At 35.4% G+C, this 11,090-nt stretch overlaps 1 long non-coding RNA gene across 1 annotated transcript; it reads right to left on the bottom strand.

Moving 5' to 3' along the window:
* Window positions 1-4,557: 4,557 nt before the first annotated feature.
* On the bottom strand, window positions 4,558-8,133 carry LOC111151565. Its single transcript, XR_002640862.1, has 3 exons — window positions 7,733-8,133; window positions 7,197-7,271; window positions 4,558-4,586 (listed from the first exon to the last, which is right to left on the bottom strand). It is a non-coding gene; the product is annotated as an uncharacterized LOC111151565 (long non-coding RNA).
* Window positions 8,134-11,090: the final 2,957 nt, after the last annotated feature.

Below are 11,090 nucleotides of genomic sequence, written 5' to 3'. Positions count from 1 at the left end.
GAGAATCCCTAACATGAGTTTCTGTTCACATTTGTTTCTGCGGAAACTCATTCAGTAAGATGATAATTGGTATAACACTACTAAAAGGTTTCATAGTCAAGTTTGAGAAGTACAAGATAAAACTGTTAAACTGCTTTTTTTGTTTGGTATAATTTTACTGTGCTAGTATGCATATGATCATGAAACACTTTTTTGCAGGAGCCACAAGAACATAATCTGGAGCATTCTACACCTACCTCTAATAGCAATGCTGAATCTGAGGGTTATCCCAAGTTGTTATCTCTGGCCCAGTCTTTCTCAAATAATGTTATTCATCAGAATCATCTGTAAGGCTTCACATAAAAATGCTGGGAACACATCCCTGATTTATTGAAAGGGAGTAACAGGGGTAGGATAGGGTCTTTAATCATAACGTTTTCACAAGCTCCACGAATCACTATTGAAGAAACACTGCTATGAATATTACTATTACTTTTTGCTACAGTTTCAGTCTTCACTTATGTCTCTATATCCATCTAATGTTGTCTATATTTTGTAGCTCAAGAATCTTCCCTTACAAGCCAAATTAAAATAGCAATATTCTAGGTGAAAGTATATAGTAACTGTTTAAGCAGACTATTCATAACATTAGATACTCTAATAGTATAGCAATCTATGAAAGCTGAAACTGTAATAAGAGAACTTTAAATAATATGGAAGAAAAATAACTTCTCTAACAACTCAAGGCTCTCCTCCTTCAAAATCTAGCTGAATGCTTATTATCTTTAAGACTTCCTGTTTCCACAAAACTCTGAACATTCATCAGACCTAAATTTAGTTATATATTTTGTTTAACATAATTGCATTTGTCTATCACTTTAGAATTTTTTTTTAAAGAGTCACAGAACCTCATAGGAGGCATGTTAGTGATAATTTACTATAACTTCCCAGCACATGCTGAAATGTTCTCTAAAAGACTTTGGTTTTATAAGTCTCATTGTGAATGTTTTTCTTGTTTCTCTCAGACATTATAAAAAAAAAAAACACTCATTTCTTTTCTAGCTATATTAGATGCAATTAATGAATGTTGTTGACTGACAGCCAAATGAGTTGGTAGTCCATAAAATTTACTGTTTAGTCTACATTAAATTATTTTCCATTATCAAAATGAATAGGCTTTAAGTGCTTCACTTAAAAATGAGTAATAAAATGACCAGTAAATAAGTCATGATTTTATTATCTACTTGTTAATAGCTAAGGCTCTTGGTTGTCAATGATAGCACTCTAGCTCAAACTACTTTAATCAAAAATGGAATGCATTTCTTTTTAAATGAAAAAAGCAAGCTAAGGCAGCCATTGGCAGAATTGCACCCAAGTACCCAAAGACATCAGTAGTATTTCTCTCTGCTACTCTCAGCCCTGTTTTTCTGGAATTGGCATTTTTCTCACTGGGTTTCCTGACGGTATCAAAGATGGCTAAGGAGCAGCTTTAAGATTCTACTTCATTATCCATTCATCTGTTGATGGACATCTAGGTTCTTTACATAGTTTGGCTATTGTAGACATTGCTGCTATAAACATTCGGGTGCACGTGCCCCTTTGGATCATTACATTTGTATCTTTAGGGTAAATACCCAGTAGTGCAATTGCTGGGTCATAGGGTAGTTCTATTTTCAACATTTTGAGGAACCTCCATGCTGTTTTCCAGAGTGGTTGCACCAGCTTGCATTCCCACCAACAGTGTAGGAGGGTTCCCCTTTCTCTGCATCCTCGCCAGCATCTGTCATTTCCTGACTTGTTAATTTTAGCCATTCTGACTGGTGTGAGGTGATATCTCATTGTGGTTTTGATTTGTATTTCCCTGATGCCGAGTGATATGGAGCACTTTTTCATGTGTCTGTTGGCCATCTGGATGTCTTCTTTGCAGAAATGTCTGTTCATGTCTTCTGCCCACTTCTTGATTGGATTATTTGTTCTTTGGGTGTTGAGTTTGCTAAGTTCTTTATAGATTTTGGACACTAGCCCTTTATCCAATATGTCATTTGCAAATATCTTCTCCCATTCTGTCAGTTGTCTTTTGGTTTTGTTAACTCTTTCCTTTGCTGTGGTATATATACACAATGGAATACTATGCAGCCATCAAAAGAAATGAAATCTTGCCATTTGCGATGACGTGGATGGAACTAGAGGGTATCATGCTTAGCAAAATAAGTCAATCAGAGAAAGACAACTATCATATGATCTCCCTGATATGAGGAAGTGGAGATGCAACATGGGGGGTTAAGGGGGTAGGAGAAGAATAAATGAAACAAGATGGGATTGGGAGGGAGACAAACCATAAATGACTCTCAATCTCACAAAACAAACTGAGGGTTGCTGGGGGGAGGGGGATTGGGAGAAGGGGGGTGGGGTTATGGACATTGGGGAGGGTATGTGCTATGGTGAGTGCTGTGAAGTGTGTAAACCTGGCGATTCACAGACCTGTACCCCTGGGGATAAAAATATGTTTATAAAAAAATAATTAAAAAATTTAAAAAAAGATTCTACTTCAAATACTCTGCTAATCCAAATGTAAAATATCTTATGCCCAAAATGTCTGACAAATTCTGGAGTGGAATCTTATTGGCTCAGCTTCAGTTGCAGACCCACCCCTGAGCCAATTATTATAGTTTTTATTGGTAGAATATTCTGATTGACCAGATGATTATGCCCAGATTTGTCCCCAGTCCCATTGAAAGTGACCAGTGAGTGACAGATCATGTTTCAGAGGAAATAAGGGATGTTGTTACCAAAATAGGAGGAAGAAATGCTAAGTAGATGAAAATAAGTGTTTTTTGAGATCTGGGATCAACTTATACTCTGCCACCTTTGGCCTGTGTTCTCTATGAAATACTGTTTATTTAGTTGATGAGTTCAGATTTCATTGATAGCAGTCAATACTTTGAAAAAGGCAATTATTTTCACAGCTAGAGGGAAAATATGATGATATATTCTTTATATCATATGATTGTATTTTAAGAGTTAATAATTCTAATTCTAAAAGACATGGAAGCTAACCATTTGATTAATACCTAAAGTTTCAATTCATGTACCAATTCATTAATCATAAGCATTTGCGTGTTATGCATGGAAGATGCATAATAGGTGTGATTTCATAGTCATGAGAATAAAATTTACAAAAACATAGTGTATTTACATAAAAAATGAAAACCAATTGTTCAAGTATTAAAATGCAAAATGCTATCTTTCTGTGGCTTCCATTCTGACACTTAGCAGGTGCATATTTTTCTTCCAAAATAATTAGTTAAAGCAAAAAAAAAAAATTCTTAGGACAAGTCATGTCAATACTACCTTTAAAAAAAAGTGCTGGGCACCTGGGTGGCTCAGTGGGTTCAAGCCTCTGCCTGCGTCTCGGGTCATGATCCCAGGGTCCTGGGATTGAGCCCCGCATCGGGCTCTCTACTCAGCAGGGAGCCTGCTTCCCCCTCTCTCTGCCTGCCTCTCTGCCTACTTGTGATCTCTGTCATAAATAAATAAAATCTTTAAAAAAAAGTGCTAAAATATTGTACCTATGGATAAGGAGTTAAAAACAGAACAAAATGTACTCTTAGAAAGTTAAAGTCAGGGGCGCCTGGGGGGCTCAGTGGGTTAAAGCTTCTGCCTTCGGCTCAGGTCATGATCCCAGGCTCCTGGGATGGAGCCCCATGTTGGGCTCTCTGCTCAGTAGGGAGCCTGCTTCCTCCTCTCTCTCTGCCTGTCTCTCAGCCTACTTGTGATCTCTGTCTGTCAAATAAATGAATAAAATCTTTTAAAAAAAAAAAAGAAAGTTAAAGTCAAAATAATGTCCTTCATAGTATATTCACAATGACAGATTTTACTTATTCCATTAACTTTCCCATTCTATTAAGACCATTTTAAACTACCTTTTGGGAAGAGCCCTCAAGACCAGTTTATAAGCCACTTCAAAAAGTATCTTTGTTATTATTATCACATCACATATCTTCTTTATAATTAATTAAAACAATTTAAATCCACAACTTCCTCAACAGATTTGACTTAAAGTGACTCCCAGTTAATTCCTATATTGTATATCCCAAAAGATAAAGATTTGTCATGGTAGAAGACATTCAAAGAATGGATCACATCAAGTCAGTTCCAAATAAAATATTTTTCTTATATAAAATTATAAAAAAATATTTTAGGTAATTACAACATCTTCAGAATAGGTGGCCAACCTTTAAGAAGGACAAAACTAAGGTGAAAAACTTCCATCTGAGAAATGTCATTACTTTATGGTCACCTTAATATGTACATATTTACTGTGCATTATAAAAGTAAATTTATCTATGTAGGTAAGATATAGTTCATTTTTTAGAGTTGAAAGACCATACTAAAGGTGAGGTGTAAAAAGAAGGGATGGGGCACCTGTGTGATGGAGTCAGTTGAGCATCAGACTTTTGGTTCCAGCTAGCGTCAGGGTCTTGGGGCGTGGGATAGAGACTTGCATCAGGCTCCATGTTCAGCAGGGAGTCAGCTTGAGATTCTCTCTCTCCCTCTTCCTGTCTCTCCCCCTGTTCACTCACTAAAAAACTCTTAAATAAGTAAATCTGAAAAAAAAAATAAAAAGAGGGACTAATATGAATTCATTTTAGGATAATTTTTATGTGATAATTTTTAATACACATAAATATCCTTTTAGCTATTTTTCATTAAATCTTAAATTTTATAATACTTTTTAAACTCCTATCACAATGTTTTACCATCTCTAACACAATGTTACTTTAGCTGAAAAGCAGAACAATTTCAAAATCATAACTTTCAGTGAAATCAATCAGCTGATAAAATGGCAGGCTCATGCTTCTGCTAGAATTAGTGTGCTGATGAAGCCAAGTTCACAGGTTTGATCCCTAAGTGGGCCAATTTACTTTGCTGCAGGCAGTCCCTTAGACCCTGGCCTGACATCCTGCAAATGGGAACCATCAGTCATAAGGAGAAGCTGGGAAAAAAAGTGGGGGTGGACTAGAGCCAACTCATCCCCACTGTAGGAAAACAACTTCATATCCAGGCCAGCTGATAGCTATGTAGTAGCATTTCTCCTGTAAATAAAAGAGGGGGCTATCTTCCAAATGATAGTGAATTGGCACAGGTCAGAGTGTAAATATGATCTCCAGAAATATACTTTAAGATAAAGTATGTCAACAATTACTGAACTAGTAATTAATTGTTGGTTTGATGAGGGTTGAACCAAGTATGCTAGAAGGTTTATAGAGACCCCAAATGAATTTATTTATAATGTATTCATTACTAACTTCCAGAAAACATTGGCTGCTGCTCAAACAAAAGAGAAAATGTAGCTACTAGCTGAGTAATTATGTTAATAGACTGGATAAAACAAAAACCATCAAAGCATTATGTGTCAAAATTTTATTTAACTCATTAGTGAGGGAACTAGCGAGACGAAAAGGTAATTCCAAATAAAATTTAAGAGCTGAAATTTTTTTAGTAGGAAAAATATAAAAGCTGGACTGAGTACCAAATTAGATATAAGATGGTTAAAATCCTACAGGGCTATAAAACTATCATACCTTACCAGTTTACAGAACTGTAAAATGGCCCTAATCAGTTGTGCAAACAAAGCTATATTCCCTTAGAGCGTATTAGAAACAGCTGGGGAGTTTTAAAAACACTGATAACGAGATCTTACCCCCCAATAGTCTGACTTAATTGGAAACTGGGTAAGGCCTGAGCAGCAAGATTATTAAAGCCTTCCCAGCTGATTCTAATGTGCAACCATGTCTGAGAACCACTGCCCTAGGAAGTGACATGGCCTTTCACAAGAGCTTTCAACAATTTGCCCTTCCACAATGCTACTCACAATGTGTAGCATTGTCTGGCAGCACTGCCATCACCCGAGAGCTGTTAATTCAGTTTGGGGGTTCCCATTTCAGATATGTGGAGTCGATCTACATTTAAAAAATATCACCAGGTAATTCAGATTCACATTAAACTTTGATAAGTACCTTTCTAACATATTGAAAGGATTTGCAATTCCTTTTTTTTCCCCCTTATTTCCAAGCTTTAGGAAAAATTCCCTAACACCTAAACTGCTACATATCTCCAAAACAGCCCCAAATAGCACTTTAACAATAATGACATTTGTGAAGAGGGAAGTCAACTCTAAGCTGAGAAATCTGCCCTAGATCAGTCAATGGTCCTACTACCGGGGATCCTCAGCTACCAGGGGCACCTGGGATAATAGACTTAGGAGTATTTTAGAAGAATAGAAGGGTATTTAAGGGATCTTAGGGTTAAGCATTATTCTTTATGGACTGCCTTTACTAAGGGCTGCTGGAAAATGGAAAAGGGGTTGTCAGACATGAGCCAGTCCTTTTTAACCACTAGCCAATCATGTAACAAGTGGGATATACTAGCTATGGAGGAAAAAAAAAAAAAAAGGTGAATGCCTAACTACAACAAAATATGAACTTTTCAGTGAAAATGTTTAAACAACTTACTCGGCATCAAGTTCCTAAAATTTTGAGGGTCAGTGTATCAACCCAGACTTACTGTTAATTATATTTTGTAAAAGGCTGACAAGAGAGTTTACTATGCCCTAAGTTTTCATACTCAAGTATTGATCAGGCAACAAAACCCTCTATATAGCTAATGACATGAAAACATGAATAATGTTCTAAAGTGGAAATTTCCAGAAATGAGTTTTTCACTTTGTTATTCACTTAGTTATTCACAAAGTATGATAACTATATTCAATCTGCAAAGTCCTACTAATTAAACAAGTTTTTGATTCATGTATTTATTATATATTTACTGAGTACTGAGTACTTTTCTATGTTTACAGTTGTGAAGAAAAACATGGTCCCCGTCTTTATGGAGCTTACAGTCCAGTATAGGAACAAGGGTAGTAAACAAATGAAAAAAATAACAAATGTTTTTGTTATTAAAAAAAAAAAAGCTTAGTAGGTATTATAAAAGAACAGGGTCATTTAAATGAAAATTATTTACCCAATGTGTAAATAAATTTATTACCTGTAGCTTTACAAGTCTTCACAAATAAGTTCTCAAATCACAAAAATTTTAATCATAAAATATATAAATTAGTAGCTATACATTTCACTAAGGCTGCCAAATGTACTTGACTCTGCTTAACTCCTCCAATGATACAAAACCTCCAAAAGTTCTGACAATGCTTCTCTGACCTTCTTTTTCTTCACTATGGCAAATATTGATAGTTTTCTCTGAGCAGCTGAATGTGTGATGTATCTTCCAAAGACCTAAAAAAAATCACAGAGACTTTAGTTAGGGCAGAGATTAAATGTAAATATTGATTCAGGTACCTTAAATCCTCTCTGGAACAGTAATGGAAATTATATATATTTATACATACACACACACACACACACACACACACACACACACACTTAGATAATCTCCAATTTCAAAGATGCTGCTTTGGTGTATTTCATTAAACCCAGCAGAAAACTACAAATAATATCACAAGTGAAAACGTATAAAGCCCCTGCATGGTAAGATTATCTGAATTTTTTGTTTTGGTTTTCTCTTTCTCCATGGCTATATAAATGCAGTTGCTTTCCCCAGATAATATCCTTAGACTTATCATGCTTAATTTGTCATGATTATAACTGCTATCATTTGCATTATTTATCCAGAATGCCTCCTCTCCCCTTCACTCATTCATTAACTTTCATTATTACTGGTTCCTCTATCCCCTTACCTCTAAGCTTCCCCTGAAGTCTGTTTCCTTCCCTCTTTATTCTCAGGTGGTCAGTTTGAGACACACTTTTCAAGTTGTGATTTTCAGAACACATAGACCTAAACTTCGATTCTCCTTCCTCCAAGGAGCCCAGGAAGAGAAAAATATGCCAGATAATTTAACAATGAATGTACCCACACGTAATCAATAAGGAACTGCATCAAATGTTCTTTCTACATTGTCATCCCCTATTTTCCCCCAGTTTTATTGAGATAGACTTGACATATAACATTGCATGAGATTTAGTTGTACAACATGGTGTTTCATATACTTATATATTGTAAAATGATTAGTATACTCAGTTTAGTCATCATCACACACTGTTAAAACTTTTTCCCTGTAATGAGAACTTTGAAATCTACACGACTAACAACTTTCAAATACACAATGCAGCACTAGTAACTTTAGTCACCATGCTGTACATTACCTTTCAATGACTTTTTTTTAAGATTTTATTTATTTATTTGTCAGAGAGAGCAGAAGCATGGCAAGCTGTAGGCAGAACAGGCAGAGCAGGAAGAGGGAGAAGTAGGCTCCCTGCTCAGCAAGGAGCCCGATGTGGGACTCGATATCTAGACCTGGGATCATGACCTGAGCTGAAGGCAGATGCTTAACCAACTGAGCCACCCAGGCATCCCACCTTTAAATGATTTCTTTATTTTATAAGTGGAAGTTTGTACTTTTTCATGCCATTCACCCATTTCTCCTGCACACCAAATCTAACAACCATTTATTTATTCTCTGCATCTATGAAATTCTTTTTTAGTTTCTACATATAAGCAAGATCACATATTTGTCTTTCTCTGACTTATTCCACTTACCATAAGGTCCACTCATACTGGATTTCCTACCTTTTTATGGCTGAATAATATTTCAGTGTATGTGTGTATACACAAAATGTATGTACAGATTTTCTAATCCATTCATCTGTCAGTGGTCACATAGGTTATACCCATGTCTTAGCTATTGTAAATAATGCTGTAATGAACATGCAGGGGCATAAATTTTTTCAAGATCGTGATTTCATTGCCTTTGGATATATACCCAGAAGCAAAATTGCCAAATCAAAGAGTAGTTCTATTTTTTTTAATTTGTGGGGAACCTCAACACTGTTTTCCATAGTGATTGCAACAATTAACATTCCCAACAGTGTACAAAGTTTTCCCTCTTCTCTACAGCTTAGCTGACATTTGTTATATTTTTTTTCTCTGAAGATAACCATCCTAATGGAAATGAGGTAATATTTTACTGTGGTTTTCATTTATATTTTCCTGATGATTAGTGGTGACCTGTTGGCCATTTGTAGGTTTTCTTTGAAAAAATGTCTATATAGGCCCTTTACCTATTTTTAACAAATCGGGTTTTTTTGCTGTTAAGTTGTATGTGTTCTTTATATATTTTAGATATCAACCCTTATGAGATACAAAATATGCAATTATTTTCTTCCATTGTTTAGGTTGCCCTTTCTTTCACTGATTCATGTGCTGTGCATAAGCTTTTGACTTTGATGTATTTTCATTTGTTGAAAGTTTTTCTTTTGCTGTTTGTGCTGTGCTTTTGATATCGTGCCTCCAAATAGTGCCAAAACTTATGTCAATGAACTTCTTTCCTATGTTTTCTTCTGAAAGTTTTATGCTATCAGGTCTTATATTTAAGTTTTTGATCCATTTAAAGCTAATTTTTGTGAGTGGTATGCAATAGGGTTCCAATTTTGTTGTTCTGTGTGTGTTTCTCCAGTTTCTCAGCACACTTATTGAAGAGCTATCCTTTCTCCATTAGATATTCTTGGCTCCCTTGTCAAATATTAGTTAACTATATATACCAGGTTTTGATTTCAGGCTCTCTATTCTGTTCCATTGGTCAATGCATCTATTTTTGTGTTATCATACTGTTTTTATTACTTAGCTTTGTAGTATAGTTTGAAATCTGGAAGTGTGATACCTCCAACTTTGTTCTTTTCTTTTAGGATTGCTTTGGTAACTTGGGGTCTTTTGTAGTTCCACACAAATTTTAGGATTATTTCTTCAATTTCCGTGAAGAATGTCTAGTTTTTGATGTGAATTCCATTGAATCTATAGATGGCTTTGGGTAGTACGGACATTTAACAACATTTTTCCAACCTATGAACATGGGATATCTTTCCATTTGTGTGTGTTTTTGATTTGATTACCACTACATTTTATAATTTTCATTGTATAGATCTTTTATTTCCTTGGTTAAATTTATTCCTAAGTATTTTATTGTTTTTGATACTATTGTGAATGAAATGATTTTTCTTTTTTAGATGTGTCATTGTTAGTGCAAATGAAAGCAATTGATTTTTCTATGCAGATTTTGTATTCTACCACTTAACTAAAATTGATTAACAGTTTTTTGACTGATTCTTTGTGCTCTTGTAGATACAGGATTCTATCTTCAGGAAAAAACCCTAATTATTTTAATTCATCCTTTCCTATTGGGTAGCCTTTTATTTCTTTGTCTTGCCTAATTGTTCTAGCTTAACTTCCAATAATATATTGAATAGGACTGGTGAGAATAAGCATCTTTTCCTTGTTCTCAGTCTTAGGGGAAACACTTTGAATTGATCTCCATTAAGTATAATGTTAACTGTTAGTTTGTTGTATATGCCCTTCATTAAGTTTAGGTAGGTTTCTTCTATACCCAATCTGTTAGGGGGTTTTATCATGAAAGGATGTTGTGTCTTATCAAAGGTTTTTCTGCATCTATTAAAACAAATCATGCAATTTTAGTCTTTCATTTTATTGATATAATGTAGTACATGTATTGATGTTTGTATGTTGAACCATTCTTGCATCCTAAGGATCAATCCCATTTAGTCATGGTGTATAATCCTTCTACTGTGGGAGGCCGCAATAAGGCTTGAGACGAGAACCAAACCAGGCCCTGACTTGTGCCTCCTTTAAAGTCCGAATAACCTAACAAAAGGTTTAGGACAGGAAAAGTTGAGTAGCACTGAGAAAGGGTCTGTGCTATGTGTTGTGCGCTCACCTACATGACTTCCCACACGCTTGCTAAACAAATGAGAACAATTCAGTTGGGGTCATAAGTTCATGGCTGGTCCTTGCTGCCCTAGTACAGCCCATAAGTTACTTTCAGATTTGCTGTACCAATACAGAACAATTGTACTGGCATCAGCCATTTGGCATCACGAGGTCTGCTTATAGTCCATTGTGAAACTTATTATGGGAACTCGTGGTTGTTTAACTAGACACAGATGTATTGCTTCTCCTATTGTAATATCACTATATATCTGGCCTTAATGCTTTGAATAAACTTAGCACTGTTGGACATCCTCCTC

This window comes from Enhydra lutris, unplaced genomic scaffold (genome assembly GCF_002288905.1).
Source record: "Enhydra lutris kenyoni isolate GAN:26980312 unplaced genomic scaffold, ASM228890v2 scaffoldscaffold2, whole genome shotgun sequence".
In the NCBI taxonomy this organism is placed as follows: Eukaryota; Metazoa; Chordata; class Mammalia; order Carnivora; family Mustelidae; genus Enhydra; species Enhydra lutris.
Note: the sequence above shows the minus strand (reverse complement) of the source record. Positions and strands in the feature narration are given on the sequence as shown.